This window comes from Pseudorca crassidens, chromosome 3 (assembly GCF_039906515.1).
Source record: "Pseudorca crassidens isolate mPseCra1 chromosome 3, mPseCra1.hap1, whole genome shotgun sequence".
NCBI classification, from domain to species: Eukaryota; Metazoa; Chordata; class Mammalia; order Artiodactyla; family Delphinidae; genus Pseudorca; species Pseudorca crassidens.
Genome location: NC_090298.1, coordinates 12799299 through 12817838, shown reverse-complemented (window position 1 = coordinate 12817838; position 18540 = coordinate 12799299). Strand labels below are relative to the sequence as shown.

Sequence of the window (18540 nt, the reverse complement as noted above, 5' to 3'; positions counted from 1 at the left end):
CTACACTCTTCAGTTGCCTGTGAGAATTAATTTCTCCGCCTATATTGGTTCCAAATGTAGATAGGAATAAAACAGGTTTATCAATATTTGTTTTCCATTAGTCTCTCAATTATAATGTGATCTCCTTTGGGTAAAGACTATACCATCATTCTTTATGTCCCCACACCTGGCCCGGTTCCTGGCACACAGTTAGTAACAAGTAAATATTTGCTTGGTTCGTTTGAAGTACAAAAAAAAATTTCTATTGAAATTAAATTTTCCTCCTCTTCCAGTAGAAGCTAGCTCTGGCAGAATTTCACAGTGTCTAATTGTTACCTGATTATCCAAAGCTTTATAACTGTTGCCGTTGGAGACATCCCAGCAGAGTGATATTACCTAGACCACCAGGTGATAGGAAATTTTGTTCCCCAGGTGTCATATTAATTCCTAGTGAGTCCTTCCCAGAATTTATCTTTGTGAACTCCAGGTGAGCTTTGTCAGTTCTGCACCTGCTCTGAAATTTTTGACAAAGGAGAGGGTGGAGGTTGACAGAGCCCATGTTTCTGTAAAGCTCTCATGTTTCTGACATTATGTAGGGCAGGGTAATGACTGAAGTGGTGACTTGACTGAGAAGACTCTTATATGAGGATTTTTGTTGTAGACTGTGTCTTCTCCATAACCCAGTAGTGAACAGTGGTTAAAGACAAAAACCAAAATCAAAAAAACCCAAAGCAAAATAAAACAAAAAAATTCTTGCTTTACTCTAATTCTGGTGACACCAGCAGAGAAAAGTTCAAAGCCAATTTTAATCATTCATATAGCATCCTCAAAAGATGGAAAATTAAACCTGCAGTTTACTATCTTCTAGAGATCACAGTGACATCAAAAATAGAACTCAGGTCTTCTGACTCCCACTATATATTTATTTTTTAAAGTAAATGTACAGAGGAATTATTTGGGTAAAATATAAAAAGTATTTCAGATGGCCCTGTAATGACTTTAAGATACTAGGGGAAAACACTTTGAAAGCTAAATAAATTAATAGTGAATTTCAGATGTTTGTAAATTAAGCTATTAGATAACTCTCATTTTCTGTCCAACAAAATAAGCATTTAAAAATAAAGATTAATAAATATCATTTACCCTTATGAACAAATCAAACTTTGAATGTTTGAATGATTCTTCAATTATACTGATAGCAATTATTGATTTTTAGCAGGAGGAAGAACATTCCCTTAACTGAAACAAATAATGGAAAACTGCCCATGTAGGGAAAATATATTTTTAGCTCAGGGATATGAGAAGATATTTTTCAACTCAGTGTAGGTGTTGGATAAATGCTATATTTGAAAGTTTTTTAAATTAAATTTATTTTATTTTTAATGATGTATAGTTGATTTACAATGTTGTGTTAGTTTCTGGTGTGTAACAAAGTGATTCAGTTATATATATATGTGTGTGTATGTATATATATATGAATATATATTCTTTTTCATATTCTTTTCCATTATAGGTGATTACATGATATAGAATATAGTTCCCTGTGCTATACAGTAAATCCTTGTTTATCTATTTTATATATAGTAGTTTGTATCTGCTAATCTCAAACTCCTACTTCATCCCTCTTCCACTCCCTTTCCCCTTTGTAACCATACGTTTGTTTTCTATGTCAGTGAGTCCATTTCTGTTTTGAAAATAAGTTCATTTGTATCATATTTTAGATTCCACATATAAGTGATATCATGTGATATTTGTATTTCTCTGTTGGGCTTACTTCACTTAGTATGATCATTTCTAGGTCCATCCATGTTGCTACAAATGGCATTATTTCATTCCTTTTAATGGCTGAGTAATATTCCATTGTGTGTGTGTGTGTGTGTGTGTGTGTGTATGTGTATATATATATATACCACATCTTCTTTATCCATTCATCCATCAATGGACACTTTGGTTTCCTCCCTTTCTTGGCTGTTGTAAATAGTGCTGCTATGATCATTGGGGTGAATGTATCTTTCCACATTAGTGTTTTCATCTTTTCTGTGTATATAACTAGTAGTGGGATTGCTGGGTCATATGGTAACTCTATTTTTAGTTTTTTAAGGAACCTCCATACTGTTCTCCATAATAGTGGCTGCACCAATTTACATTCCCACCAAAAGTGTAGGAAGGTTCCCTTTTCTCCACACCCTCTCCAGCATTTGTTATTTTTAGATTTTTAAGATGATGACCATTCTGACTGGTGTGAGGTAAGATCTCATTGTAATTTTGATTTGCATTTCTCTAATAATTAGTGATGTTGAGCAGCTTTTCATGTGCTGTTGGCCATCTATATGTCTTCTTTGGAGAAATGTCTGTTTAGGTCTTCTGTCCATTTTTTGATTGCATTGTTTGTTTTTTTGTTGAGTTGTATGATCTGTTTGTAGAGTTTGGAAATTAATCCCTTGTCAGTCGCATCATTTGCATATATTTTCTGCCAGTGTGTAGGTCGTTTTTTCATTTTTTTTAAGATGTTGGGGGTAGGAGTTTATTAATTAATTTTTGCTGTGTTGGGTCATTTCTGTGCGAGGGCTATCTCTAGTTGTGGCAAGTGGGGGCCACTCTTCATCGCGGTGTGCGGGCCCCTCACTATCGCGGCCTCTCTTGTTGCGTAGCACAGGCTCCAGACGCACAGGCTCAGTAGTTGTGGCTCACAGGCCTAGTTGCTGCGCAGCATGTGGGATCCTCCCAGACCAGGGCTCGAACCCGTGTCCCCTGCATTAGCAGGCAGATTCTCAACCACTGCGCCACCAGGGAAGCCCCGTCTTTTCATTTTGTTTATGATTTCCTTTGCTGTGCAAAGCTTATAAGTTTGATTAGGTTCCACTTGTTTAATTTTGCTTTTACTTCTATTGCCTTAGGAGACTGACCAAAGAAAACATTGCTATGATTTATGTCAGAGAATGTTTTGCCTATGTTCTCTTCTAGGAGTTTTATAATGCCCTGTCTTATATTTAAGTTTTTAAGTCATTTTGAGTTTATTTTTGTTATAGTGTGAGGATGTGTTCTAACTTCATTGATTTACATGCGGCTGTCCAGCTTTCCCAGCACCACTTACAGAAGAGACTCTTTTCTCCACTGTATATTCTTGCCTTCTTTATCGAAGATTAATTGACCACAGGTGTGTGGGTTTATTTCTGGGCTTTCTATTCTGTTCCATTGATCCATATGTCTGTTTTTGGGCCAGTAACGTGGTGTTTTGATTACTGTAGCTTTGTAGTATTGTCTGAAGTCTGGGAGGGTTATGCCTCCTACTTCATTCTTTTTCCTCAGGATTGCTTTGGCAATTCTGGGTCTTTTATGGTTCCATATAAATTTTAGGATTATTTGTTCTAGTTCTGTGAAAACTGTCATGGGTAATTTGATAGGGATTGCATTAAATCTGTAGATTGCTTTGGGTAGTATCGTCATTTTAACTATTTTAATTCTTCCAATCCAAGAGCATGGGATATCTTTCCATTTCTTTAAATCATCTTCAGTTTCCTTTATTAATGTTTTATAGTTCTCAGCATATAAGTTTTCACCTCCTCAGTCAGGCTTATTCATAAGTATTTTATTTTTTTGGATGCGAATTTTAAAGGGATTTTTTTTTTACGTTCCCCTTCTTTTACGTTTTGCTTGTCTGAGAAATTCTTTATCTCTCCTTCTATTCTAAATGATAATCTTGCTGGGCAGAGTATCCTAGGTTGCAGGTTTTTCCCTTTCAGGACTTTGAATATATCTTGCCACTTCTCTCTTGCAATGATTCTGTACAGAAATCAGCTTATAGCCTTATGGGGATTCCCTTGTGACTAACTCTTTGTTTTTCTTTTGGTACCTTTAGAATCTTCTCTTTATCTTCAACTTTTTCCATTTTAATTATAATATGTCTTGGTGTAGGTTTGTTTTGGACCCTCTGTGCTTCCTGTACGTAGATATCTGTTCCCTTCTTTAGGTTTGGGAAGTTTTCAGCCATAATTTTTTCAAATACATTTTTGATCCCCTTTTCTCTTTCTTCTTCTTCTGGGATCCCTATTATGTGTAGATTGGCTTGCTTTATATTGTCCCATAGGTCTCACAATGCTTTCATTTTTTTTTCGTTTGTCTTTCTGTCTGCTGTTCTCATTGGGTGGTTTCCATTATTTTATCTTCCAGATCACTTATTCATTGTTCTATATTATCTAGTTTGCTATTTATTGCCTTTAGCTTGGCTTTTGTCTCAGCAGATGAATTTTCTAATTTTTCTTGACTCCTCTTTATAGTTTCTAGCTCCTTGCTACAGTGATCTGCATTTCTATCGATAGCCTTTCTTAATTCCTTCAGTATTTTTATTACCTCCATTTTGAACTCGTGATCTAGCAGGCTGGAGAGGTCTCTTTCATTGTTTGTTCTTTCTGGGGATTTCTCTTATTCTTTTAATTGAGACTGGTTCCTCTGCTTCTTCATTTTTCTTATATTTCTCTGACTGTATGAATTTACCCACTGTGTTCTTGAGGGTGTGGGAGCATCCCTGTGTAACCTGCATGAGTCTTATATTTTTGGGGTGAAGACTGTTTTTAGTATGGATGCCTTCCACATCTCTCCTCCGTGTGTGCTGAGTGTTGTCTCCTTCATAGGGGGCTTGATTGGTGTTGTGGTGACCGCAGCCTGCACTGGATGTTGAGTGGGGCCTCCTCTTTGCTCTGTGGTTGTCACAGCCCTATTGGGGGCAGGGTCTGCTCCTTATTTGTTGAAGTATTAGCTCTCAGATCTGTTTCTGAGCTGCAGTTTGAGGTTGATGGTACTGGAGTACTTCCACTGCAAGAGGAGCCACTGAGTATTCCTTCATAAGAGCTTTCCACCTGGAAGTGTGCTCTCTGGGGTTGCCTGTCACCCATGCATGCTCAGAAAGTATACTGCCCTTGGTCCCACCTCAGCTGTGGGAATTCTGGCACCCAGCCTGGATGTCCCTTAGGCTCCATGCTCACAAAGCCACCAGCACAGATATGTTGATCAGGCCCCGTGACCCACCATAGTTCTACCCCTGGGTGCTACGGGATCAGCCCAGACCGCAGCTGCACCTCTGCATGCTTACACTTGCAAAGCCCGCAGCTGCTAACACCAGACCCACCCTAGCCATGGGAGCACCAGTAATCCACCTGGATGTCCCATAGGTGCGAAGTTTACAAAGGCCCTGGTGGTGTAAATCACCAGTGTCATACAGCTGTAGGGATATGGCTCTGCAGATTTTAGCCCTGCTTGAAAGTCACATGGACCCAGGGATCAGTTCAGACTTCAGCCCTGCCTCTGCATGCCAGCAACCCACTGGCACTTGCATGCTCCCAGAGCTTGTAGAGGCAGATGCATGCCTGCTGTAGGCACACATAGAATGAGGCTGCTCTGTCAGGGCCCTGCCCCTCACTCCCTGCACATGTTAACAATGGGGCTGCTACGGCAGATCTGGGCTCTGTCCTGAGCACACCCCCAGTTGCGACCTGGACCCCACTCCAGCTCCTTTGGGCTGTCTCCCTGCAGCCAACCCCAGTCCTCTCCACTGAAGCCTGAGTTTCAGCACCAAGACCCTGCACACACCAGCAGATGCACATCTCAGGCTGGGGAGTGCAGTGAGGTGTCCAGGACCGTCTGTCCTGGTCTGTCTCTGTTCTGCCTGCCATAAGCCAGTTGCTGCACTCTCCTGTGAGCCTCTGAAGCTCCCTATTTGTCCCAAATGATCTCCCAACTGGTGAAGGGAGTTCCCAGGGTGAGGAAGGCCTTCTTTCACAGCTCCCTCCCAGGGGCGCAGGTCCCATCCTAATTCCTTTTTTTTCCTTTCACCCTATCTGGTTAAATAGTTATCTTTCTTGTAGTTTTAGTTGTATGAGATCTTCTGCCAGCATTCAGTAGGTACTCTGTGAGAACTGTTCCACATGCAGATGTATTTTTGATGTGTCTGTGGGAGGAGGTGTGCTCTACATCCTTCTATTACACCATCTTGATCTCTCAACCTTGAAACTTTTTAAAGGAATAAAATTGATCTCAGTTAACTCACTAGACTCTTTTTTTTATTCTGCTTTCCAATAAGGGGGAAAAGCTCTTGCTGATGTAAATATTTTCCAATTAAAAAATAGTTTAATCTTTCTCTGATTGTGTGAGAGGAATATATTTTATTGCCAAAGAATAAAATTTGAAAACAGGGGTTTAATACTTATTAGTATATAAAACAGTTCTATGCTTCCACCCCTTTTTTCCTTGGCTATCATTTTCAAGCAGAGTTTGTTTTATTGATAGGAGGGTAGGTTCCACACAATGAGAAAAGTACAGTGTTATAGTGAGGCATACCTCTTCTCCTGCAGGGAACAGATGCCACACATTCTGCATCGTCCAGTTTTATAAGCAAGCCTTTTACCAGAGAACCACTAAAATTTTTCTTTCATATAATATTTGCCAACAATTATGTTGTAAATGAGTTCCTTCCTTCGTAATGAGCTACTTGGAGCATAGATACTGGAATTCTTTTTTTTTTCTTTTTTTATTTGTGTATTTCTGTTCTTTTTCTACAATTTTTAAATTGAAGTACAGTTGATTTATAATATTGTATTAGTTTCAGGTGTACCTCAAAGTGATTTGATTATACGTGTGTGTGTGTGTGTGTGTGTGTGTGTGTGTGTGTGTGTGTATCCTTTTTAAGAATTCTCTTCCGGGCTTCCCTGGTGGCGCAGTGGTTGGGAGTCTGCCTGCCGATGCAGGGGACGCGGGTTCATGCCCCGGTCCGGGAGGATCCCGCGTGCCGCGGAGCGGCTGGGCCCGTGAGCCATGGCCGCTGAGCCTGCGCGTCCGGAGCCTGTGCTCCGCCATGGGAGAGGCCACGGCAGTGAGAGGCCCACGTACTGCAAAAAAAATAAATAAAAAATTATCTTCCATTATAGGTTATTACAAGATATTGTATACAGTCCCTGTCCTGTATATAGTAAATCCTTGTTGTTTACCTATTTTATATGTGGTAGTGTGCATCTGTAAATCCCATACTCCCAATTTATCCCTCTCCCCTTCCCCTTTGGTAACCATAGGTTTGTCTTCTATGTCAGTGAGTCCATTTCTGTTTTGTAAATAAGTTTGTTTGCACTAGTTTTTAGATTCCACATATAAGTGACATCATATATTTGTCTTTCTCTGTCTGACTTGTTTCAGTATGATAATCTCTAGGTCCATCTATGTTGCTACAAATGGCATTATTCTTTTTTATGGCTGAGTAATATTCCATCAGAGAAGGATCACTGTGTTGAAAACAGTCATTTACACTATCAAGAAAGTGAAAAGACAACCCACAGCACGAGAGAAAATATTTCTAAATGATATATTTGATAAAGGATTTGTATCCAGAATATATAAAAAACTCTTTCACCTTAACAATAAAAAGAAAAACCACCCAAATTTTTAAAAATGTGCAAAAAATTTGAATGGCCATTTCTCCAAAGAAGATGACAGGTGTCCAATAAGTACATGAAAAGATGCTCAACGTCATTAGTCATTACAGAAATGCAAGTCAACCACAATGAGATACAATTTCACACCCACTAGGATGACTAATATTAAAAAAACAGACAATAACAGTTGTTGAAAAGGATGAGGAAAAATTGGAATACTCATACATTGCTGGTGGCAAGTGCTTTGGAAAAGTGTTTGACAGATCCTCAAAATATTAAAAAGATCATATAACCCAGCAGTTCCATTCCTGGGTATACACACAAGAGAACTGAAAACATGTAGCCGCACAAAAAAACTTGTACATAGATGTTCACAGCAGCATAGCCCAAAAGGAGAAGCAATTTAAATGTTCATTAACTGATGAATAGAATGTGGTATATTCATACAATGGATTATTGTTTGTCAGTAAACTTAATGAAGTATTGATACATATCACAACATGGATAGTCCTCAAAAACAGTATGCTATGTGAAAGAAGTAAGTTACAAATGGCCACATATTGTATGATTCCATCTATATGAAAAGTCCAGAATAGGCAAATCTATAGAGATAGTAGATTCCTGGTTCCAGAGGCTGAGGAGAGGGGTTTCTTTGGGTTTTTTCAGCAGTAATAAAAATATTCTAAAATTACATAATGGTGATAATTCCACAACTTTGTGACTATACTAAAATCTAGTGAATTATAGCATTAAATTTACCTTTTAAAATAATAACAAAGCTATAATTAAAAATATTATAAAATCCTTAAAATATTTAGAAAGGAAAATTTGTTAGAAGTAGAATTTTTTATTGATAGTATTGTCATTGGTAATAGAAGCCCAGAAGAAAATATGTAGGAAAACTGGTTGAGGCCATCCTCTAACCTTTTCGCCTCATGGAAGGTTCAGCACCAAGGACAGCTCCCCTGCCTGCCATCTTTTCAAAATTAGCTTACAAAAGGCTACCAAAGTCCTGCAAAAGTTTTCTAAAAGTGACATTTCTATTATGCTTTTCTTCTTTTCAACACTGCTGTATATTATGGCAGCTATGCTTGTCTTCATTTGTACATTTCGTAAGCAGTTGACCAGAAGACAAAGGATCTGCTACAACACTTCATTAATCCACTTAGCAAAATATATCGTTGTGTGCCAGGCACTCACTCAGCATGAGTTCTTAGACAAGTCACTTGCCTCTATTAGCTTCATTTTCGTATCTAAACCTTGTGAATAATTATACATGCATGATAAACTAAGACAATATTTGTGAAATAAGTCATATGACTTGTATTCATGAAGTTATTTTTATTACTGAATTGTTGAGCAAATCATCCCATTGCATTATTGAGGAATTTATTTTATTCTGGGTGCACGTAATATCCTGTGACACTAAAAGCCCAGACTAGTGTCTGGGTCATACTCAGGCTTAAGATTAATTCTGTTAAGAGCCTTCATGGTAAGAATAATCTTCTTAAGCATGCTTCACATGGGCTCAAATTTCTAAGACATAATCCTGGCCCTGGCCTGGAAATGGGCCCATTTTCTAAAGATGAGGAAAGGATTAAAAGTTATATATCCAATCCTTCACCTTTCTAAATTTAGTCCAAAGATGAACTTCAGCACATAATTGCAGCTACATGTCCCCTACACATATTTCCATGTGATCAGTCCTGTCATAACAGACTTTATCTGTATGGTAGATGTTAATTCTAACCTCATACAACACTGTTATAAAAGAATTGTGTAAAAAATAGCACTTCAAAATAAGAAATTATATAGAAAGTTCCCACAAATGTTTGAACAGAAAAATTGTGTCAAATCATGTGATGTCATGTTTTCATCTGTATGACTGTGGGTGGGAGAGGGAAAAGATGACCTACAAAGACCTAACTAAAAATGTATGGTTCAGTCTCACTGGCTTTCATTATTCTCATTCTTACTCAGATGGTTCAACTTTAGTTGCCATTTACCAATCTTATTTGTATTTAAAAATCAACATAACTAGAACAGGATGCTTAACTCTGCCAAATTCCATGAAGCCAGATGCTGCTTCCTTAAGAAGAAAAAGAAGTACATAAAAATTACTGATTTTTAAAGGGAACAGGGTGGAAGGCAGCCATTTGCTCTCTCAACGTCCATTATTTCCTTTGCTCTGGCTTAAGTAAACATGTTGTGTAAGAGGTCAGAGTATATTTCCGTAGGAGCCCTGGAATTTCTTAACACAAACATCGTAAATGGTACTTCTGTTCCTGGAGAAAAGAAAGAGCATCACCCTGAGCAGGCACACAGGAGCCCCTATCATTCTGAGAAGCTGGGAGTGGATCTTGAGTCCAGATGTTTTCAAAAGCAAACACTTCCCATTTCCATTTCATTTATTCTTTCTTTAACCCTTACTTTCTCCTTCAGTGATTATTTATTGCTTTCTTCAACTATAAGCCCATCTGCAAGATGGCTATTCTTTTGTGGGGCACAGAATTTCAACAGTTTGCTTCATTTCCTTAATGATTTTCCTGACTTGCCCACCTGCCTATACTCTTCTTCAAGGTTTAATTTAGACGTGCCATGTCATTTCATATCACCCAGCAACATTTATTATATTTAGAATATCTTTTTCCCAAATGTATTAATGTGGTTTCTTTCTGGTCAGTTTTAGAGGCCCATCAGAAAAAAAAAAAAAAAAACACCCATAATAATTAATACATATTTATGGGAGCACTTGAGATGAGAGACTGAAACAAATTTATATTGAAAAAATTCATATAATATTTATAAATAAGCCACCAACACAAACCACTATATCAAATTCCTTCAGGCTAAAGGCAAGCCTTATCATGTCTATTATATTGGGCTTTGGACCATAAATTCAATTCCCACAGTTCATAGCACAAAAGCATTTGCAAACCTTGCCCTCCTCAATTTGGACCCCAGACTCAGGAATGCAGTGGGATCTTGCGTTGCAGGTAGACTCCACATTCTTGGTATGACGCTCAACCCTGTGAAAATTTCCCCATGATTCCTCTTCCTTTTTCTAGTACCAAGAAAGGTATGTTTTGGTCACCCAGTGTCCATGAGCCCTTCCTTAGAACACCCTGAATTCTTTTGGGGAAATAGCCTTCCCTCTCTATGTGCATGTGATTTTGGTAGAACTGTGATTACAGGAAGCAGCCCTCCTGCTACCAAGACCCTAAGCGGTCCTGAGCACCTCCTAGTAGGTCCTAGTGTATCTAGAGAGTGAGCACATGGTGAGTGAGTCCAGTGCTTTTTTCTGGGACTTTGACACTTGAGCCAGTGATGTAAGTTTGAAGTAAGACTGGAATTCACTAGTTCAGTGGAAGCAACCCAACCAGACTGCTGCTGCTATGGACGATCCCTGGAATTCCTGCTTCCTCCTTCTGGAGCTGCCTCAATTCCAAGACTAATTTTCTGGTCTTCCCAATGATTTTCTTTCCTTTAAGTCAGCCAAAGTCAGTTCCTGCTACCTGCAACCAAAGAACTCTGACCGACTCTCACTTCAGGTGGAGTTTCTTGCCATGTTTAATGACTACCTACAACAACAGCCAGTGCCCTGTGCTAATACCAGATAAGATGCTAAAGCATTTACAGGGCTGGAACTATCTTGGGAGAATTATTGCACAAAAGGTCTTCATTTTCCTTCCACAAAACTAGAGAGTCAAAGAACCACTCACTATAAAAGGAATTTGAGTCATGATTTTCTGTATCTTCCAACCTCATACATTTATTTTTAAATTTCAATATTTTGTTATAAAAGTTATACGGAAGGTCAAGAATCTAAGAATAAAATTAACCACAATCACATCCTAGGTCAATTCAATGTTTTCACTTGTTCATGTCATCTTCTAATCCTGGTCTATGTTCAGAACACATTTTTATTATCAACAACACTGTCATAGATTATATTTAACACTTCTTGTTATTTTATCATGCATCTGTTTCCATTTTGTCAGTCTCCTTTTGTTTTTCCCTCACCTCTCCCTCCTACTACCCATAGATAAACAAATACTAACAGCAACTCTGTATGTTGCTTTTTCCACTTCACAGCGCACCAGGAATTCCCTCCAGTCAGCTGGATCTAATTCATTCTTTTTATTTCGAGTGTTTGTAACCATTTACATGTAATGGTTGTGATTAAATCTACCATCTGGATGTTTGTTCCCTATTTATCCCATCTGTTCTCTGTTCATTTTTTACCCTTATTTCCTGTTATTGGTTTCTTAGCTATACCTCTACCTTTTAGCTTTTAGTGGTTGTGCTAATGTTTATAATATATATCCTCAACTTACCAAGTTTACTTTAACTAATAATGTTTGAATATTGTATAATAACCTTATAACAATATACTTCCATTTTCCCCTTCCATCCTTTGTGCTATTGTTGTCATACATTTTATTTCTGCATAAGTTATGAACACATGTTTATTTTTGCTTTATATAGGTAATTAGTCATAGAAGAGATTTAAAAGTGAAAAAATACTTTCATATTTACCCACATATTTACCATTTCTTGTACTCCTCATTCCTTTGTTAGATCCAAGTTTCCATCTGGTTTTATTTTTCTTCTATCTAAAGAACTTCCTCTAACAATACTTATAGTGATGTTAACTGGCAAAGCCTCTCAGCTTTTGTTTGTCTTAATAAGTCTTTATTTCACCTTAAGGTAAAATTTTTAAAGAAGATTTTTGCTGGATATAGAACTCTATGTTGACAGTATTTTTTCTTTCATTCTACAATTTAAAGATGTCCATGGTCTTCTGACTTGCATCATTTCTGAAATCTGCTCTCATTCTTATCCTTATTCCTCTGTACACCATGTGCCTTTTTCCTCTGGCTGATTTTAAGATTTTCTCTTTATCACTGTCTTTCAGAAATTTGATTTTGATGTACTTTGATGTTACTGTGTGTGTGTGTGTGTGTGTGTGTTTATGCTACTTCAGGTTCCTTAAGGTCCTTAGATCTGTGGGTTCATAGTTTTTATTAAATTTGGAAGTTTTTCAGCCATTATTTCTTCAAATATCTTTCTGTCTCCCTCTCCTCTCCTCCTGCCAACACACACTTTTCTGGGACTCCAGTCAAACATATAATGAACCACTCTATATTATCCCCAGGTCATTGAGGCCTGATTTATTTAGTTAGTTAATGTTTCAGATTGAATAGTTTGTACTGCTACATCTTCAGGTTCCCTGGTCTTTTTCCATGTCTAAGCTGCAGTTAGTCCCAACCAGTGTATTTTTTCACTTCAGATATCTTAATTTTCATCTCTAGAAGTTCCAATTGGTTCTTTATGTCTTCACTGTCTCTCCTGATTATATTCATATTATTTAAAGATCCTTAAACATGTTGAGCATGTTTGTAATAGCTATTTCATTGTCTTTGAATACTAATTTCACCATCTCTGTCATTGGTGGGTCTTTTTCTATTGACTCTTTTTCTCCTCCTGGTTATGGGTCATAGTTCCTGATTCTTGGCATGTCTAGTATTTTTTTTTGGGATCCTGAACATTGAGTCGTTAGATCATTGAGTATCTGAACTTAGCTATCCTCCTTTAAAGAATGTTGGTTTTGTTCTGGAAGCTAGTTAAAGTCCTGGAAGATCAGATTGGTTTGATCCTTTCATGGCTTCTTTTTAAGTGTTTAAGGGTACATCTGGAGTAGTCTCTATTCTGGGCTAGTTTAGCTCTACTACTAAGGTGTGACCCTCTGGGTCTCTTGCACAGTCACTTTGGATGCTGGTCTCTTGAAGGCATAATGTGAAAAGATCCATGGCTTGACCTTGACCTGAAAGATCCTTGGCAAGAGATTCATAAAATCCTCTCTCCACGTGGTACAGCTTGAGACCAAAGAGTCGCTGTGAGGGAACATGGAACTGAGGTTGCCTGCAGTTGCATAGAGGGACCCAACGTATGGCTGGATGCTGAGAAACAGTTAGAATGCTCCTGTGAAGAAAAGTGGCTGGCGGATAGTGGGTCATTAATCACCAGGTCAGTACTTCAGTGTGATACTTGATTCCTCTGTATACAAGGACTTGGCAGCGTTTTGGCCTGCTACATAGATGATGCTGAACTTTCTGGTCCCTGTTAGGATTAAATGGCACTGAAGGTTGCATTAATGTACGAGGTCCTAATGCATCTCCTCAGGACCATCAGCCTACAAATAGGAACTTAGAGGCATTGCTACAATTTTGAAGCAGTTGTCCTTTACCACGTCTTTGCTTAATTCCTAAACTTCATAAAAGTTGTTAAATGGTTTTATGTTGAGAGATTTCTTCATATTTGAAGAAGCATATCTTGTTTCACTCATTTGAAAATGACTTTGGTTACTATTTTTCATCACTGTCCTTTGTTCAACACAATAACTGACTTTGAAAATCGCATTATCTGGGGATGGTTTAGGAGTAAAGTAAGGGAGATGGCTTGGAACAATTTGAAATCATTTCACCATATCTATTTACTTCTTTTTCCCTGAGCTGGGGTAAGTATAGGTTTAGCACCAACCATATCTATTTTATAAGGTGTTTGCTTCTTCCCACATGGATATTCAACTTGGTGTCTGAGGTTATTAAAATGAAGCCTTAAGTCTGACTGCTTTTTTTATTGTGGTTTTTACAGCATTGTTCAACACACTCATTCCATTAGGTCTTGCCGACCATTAGTTTGTGGGAAATAGTTCCTCTTCTCTGTATGTTTAAGCCTAAACTTACATTGGCTTAGTTTAGTTGCATTGTTAACCTTTGAAATGTAGGTAATTTTAATGTCCCCAACACAGGTTGGCCCAGAAATAGATTTAGTGAATATTCATTTACAACACCAAACTATCTTTTCTGATATCCACCATGAGGCTCTCCAAAGATTTCCCGTTGTTTTTATTTACTTAGTGTCTAGAAAGCCACACATGTAATCTGACGGATGAGAACAACCAGCAGGTTTACCCTTCGAAGGGTCTGGGTTCTCTGCTCTGTTCCCTGGCTCCAGGCTGTATCTTAACAAATATAATATCCTGTAGAAGGAATAAGGCATAGGGAAAACAACACCTCATTACAGTAAACACTAAACTAACCTGTGACAGAGCTGTTGGGAATTCTGTGCATAAGGTTCCAGACAACCTTGGCACTTAGGCTTAAGAGTGCAGGAGCCAGTCTCCACTGTCCATAAGAGTTTACTACCCAGGGCACAAAGAGAACAACAAATTAAGGAAGTCGTCATGGAACTTGGAGGAAGCAGACAATGCTAAATTTACCCTTTGCAACATGAAGTTCAAGTACTGGAGCCCAGAGCACTTTACAGAGCTAGCCAACCGCAGGCCAAAAATGGGGCTGAAAACACACGTAGTTGAAGTTTAGAGGACAGAACTGTAAATCCCCTTTCCATCAAAAAGCTGCAGGAAAGCTCGCAGGACTTCGGTCTGCATTTGAAAAACAGCACATGTGTGTCTTTTAGGCTATTTAAGCAGATCAACAGCAACAAACCTGCACACGAAGGGAATTACTCCGGACACCTGTAACTCTTTTTTTTTCCTATCTCCCCTCCGACCGCTAAGAAAACTGCCTCATGAGGGCAACCTTGTGTGACTCTTACCCTAAAGCTTTGATGTTACCAGCATTTGTCTTTGTTCTTCTCTGATGAACTCGTTAACATTTCTATCGGTGAGGATGCTAATTGGATGATTACCAACCTTAACTACGAGGTGCTCTGAACTACGCTGATTCTTCTTCCTTCGCTGAAGGTCACTCATGTGTGCACCTGAGCTGTGAAAACTCCACGTGTATTTGATATGGTTTGAGGCACGCCCTGAACACACCTGCTTCCCAGAAACTTTGAATCTGTGCTGCAGGCGCCTGGGCCCCATGCCTTGGCCACAGATGATTGGATAGAGTTGTGCACGTGGTTCAAGGACCGTAGGTCGGCTGAGCCAATCAGATTCTACTTCTCAGGATTTTGGACTGGTGAGCTAAGATGCAGCTTCCTTCAGTGGCAGGAGCACCCTTGTGTGCCCGGAGGATGAAGAGTGGGAGATGGAGGTGGAGAGAGACAAAGAGACGAAAGGAAATAGAGATCATGTACAGAGTGAGGCGGGGAAATCTTGAGCGATGAGACCATCTCTCCGTGGATTGTGAGAGATGCTGCTGGAAGCTTTACTTCTTGGCTCTCTAAGTCCCAGGTGCCTTCCAGGAGGACTGGCTGTACTTCCTGCCCTGTCGGTCTGTGGGATTCTCCTTATGGAACTGACTTAAGTGGTTTTCTATCCTCACAACCTAACTGCTTGAACAGAACCCAAAATATGTTAGACACATACTTCTTGTGTTTCTGGCAAGACTGGCTTTTAGGCTCAGGCAGTATTTCATATTAATCATAAAACAGCAACTTAGGCTCATAAACATTTGTCATTCACACTAAAATCCCACACAGAATTGGAATTCATGGATTTGCTCAAAACTCTTCCTTATTACAGACGTTGAGCCCGTGCCCCCTCTTCAGGCCACTATCGACGAGGCCTGTGAGGGTCAAACAGTGTGCCTTTCAGATGCGTGAAGACCCTAGGAACCAAGGCGTGATGGATGTGTCTGGTGGAGAAGAGACCATTACAAGCCACTCGTTGTTTAAGAACTCTCTCCTGTCCCATTTGCCACCAAAAGTTATTTCCTCTGTGTTGGTGGTAAGTTTCCAGGCCTTCATTTTTCCTGATGTCAGTTGTGCATGCCAAGGGGTGTGTCCTGCTTCTGACTTTGATAAATACCTGAGGTGGTCTCAGGCTGCTATGCCCTTGCTTCCCTGTTTGCCACACCAGCCTCACCCTACACCACTGTCCCCTACCTGCGACCTGCCAGGAGGCTCTGCAGAGTCCAGGCTGGGGTCAGGCCTCTTCCACCAGCAGTGCAACATGGCACGTGTGTTCCCCAGACATATTAAGTTTCTGTTCATTGTTAGGAGTCCGTGACCCCAATAAGCAATGTTTTTTCATGAGCTATATTTGTTTAAGAACCTGTTTCTCGGTGAACTCAATGTCCTTGGTTAATTTTAACCTCACTAAAGATAAAATGTTAACAATACTTGGTTTGACCTCTTATGTCTATCATGGCCATTCCATAGGTCTCTCTGACTGGATGAATATGTCGGGGTATCATTAACTTCAGGGAGTTTCTCTCCCCAGGACTACATCTAAAAACTTTGTCTCTTCAAGTCCTGGATCAAAAAAAAAAGAAGGAAAAAAGTCATCACACTATGAGATTCTTTGCTTCTTCAAGAAGGTTAACAGCTGAGTGTGGCTTTCACTACCAACCTGTGATTCGGAATTCATTTGATATTAGTATGAGCACTGTTCTAGTCACAATATAAGACCCACACTCCTTCCCACAGGAGCTTGAAATCCAGTAAAGAAAGAAATGTGATGAAGATTTTTGTTAACCATAACGAACTGAAATCAAAAGGAGGTTCTTGCTGATTTCCGCTAAGAGAATGTAGAAACCTAGGGAAGCCTTCTCAAAAAGGTAGCAAATGTAACTGGGACTATCTGATGGCTGATCCAAGGACCTCCGCCAAGCAGAGGGTATGACTCAGAGGAGAGATCCCAGCCCCCACGCACCTCCTCAGTCAGGTGCCCTGAGCAAGGCACGTACTGGGCAACTCTACACAAAAGTTGGACCAATAGCAAAACAACAAAACGAAAGAACCGCCCTCCCGTTCTGGGCAAAATCCCAAGCTCCCAGATAAATAACATCAGAAGCTATTGATCCTTGCCTGAAACTCATGTTTCACTGCTACTAAAGGGTGCTCTACAGACCAGTGCCACATAGCAAACTCTTTCTGCCCATCTGCAAGAATGTACAGAAACTGAGAGCAAGTGTTTAGAAACTTTTATAGCAATTTGATCTCAGTGCAACATTTTAATTTAATTTTACAAAAGTGCCAGTCTGCAAAGAATTGGAAATTTTAAGAACAGGTCCATCACCAGATTCACCACGGATAGTTTTATAAGCACTGTTCTGTCACAGTTTTCAAAGGAAAAAGCCACTTGACTTCCTGCTTTAAAAAGAATGTGACATTTCCTTTTCCTGTACAGTACATGGAGTGTCTTCCAGTCTGCTAGCACCTAGAAAGACACACAGGAGGGACAGCTGAAAATGCAACCAGTAATACAACTGGCCTCACAAGCCAACTGAAGTGTCCACTCTTATCTTGTGAAATATAAACCAAGTGGAAAAATTAATTTCTCATTTACCACTTTCTGACTAATGAATTTAAACATAGATCAAATATACACCAGTGCTCAGTTTTTAATCTATCCAGCATGCTTAATTATAGCTAAGGGTAGCTTCTGATAAGAGATATAAACATATATTTATCTTTCCTATTTAGCTATAATGATACAAATATTTTATAATAAACATCATTTTCACCAGGTATCACCTCATCTCTGCTCCTTTTTTATTTAAGGGAGTCATAAATGTGTCTACTTGGAATCACATACGGGAAGTTCCAGAACATTCATGCAGCTTTTCAGGTCTTCACCCCCACCGTCAGTTTACACCAGCTGCTTCTCATCACCTAGCCCTGGGGTCCTTCCCATGAAGTTCGGTCCAACAGAGAAGCCAGCACCCAAAGGAAGTCCATGCACACACTGAGGAGAGGCCAAAAGCCGAGACTTGAAGGTACATGAAGTAGATCCCAAGTTGCTTCCCAGATTCTGTCTTTGGGGATGACAGTGATAAAAAGACATGGGGCCAGGAAAGTCTCAGGCCTTCATGTTTGTCCTTATAGAGGTGTTGATGTATGGTAAGGAGCAATGGAGTAAAGTTATACGTTGTCCATGAAGCCTTCTAGCATTACCGATTTGACCTTCACCCCACCTTTTCAAACTCGAGGATGAGTAAACAGAATAGTAAAATGCCATGCTGATAGTTTTAACTACCATCCTCTATATGGTTCTGTCCAGATGTCCCGTCTGAGGTTTTGTAAGTTAGAAATAAGAAAGCCTATTCGTAAACAAAGAATATTATTTCAATGGAAAAAATATTTCTGTACCTCAGGAATGCTTCTTAGGGCACATTCCTCATTTAAATAAACTACTTGTACAGAAATGGGTTTTACAACCCATCTA

At 39.3% G+C, this 18540-nt stretch overlaps 1 long non-coding RNA gene across 10 annotated transcripts in view; it reads left to right on the top strand.

Annotated features, from left to right (window-relative positions):
• The window catches only part of LOC137221143 (uncharacterized), a 65251-nt gene that overhangs the window by 35501 nt on the left and 11210 nt on the right, over positions 1-18540 (top strand). For 7 of the 10 annotated variants that reach the window (XR_010941890.1, XR_010941893.1, XR_010941887.1 and 4 more), the window contains 3 exons: positions 13277-13427; positions 15895-16098; positions 17877-18091. This is a non-coding gene — a long non-coding RNA (uncharacterized lncRNA). The remainder of the gene's footprint in view (positions 1-13276; positions 13428-15894; positions 16099-17876; positions 18092-18540) is intronic. The other 3 variants (XR_010941889.1, XR_010941888.1, XR_010941891.1) reach the window with 3 other exon arrangements.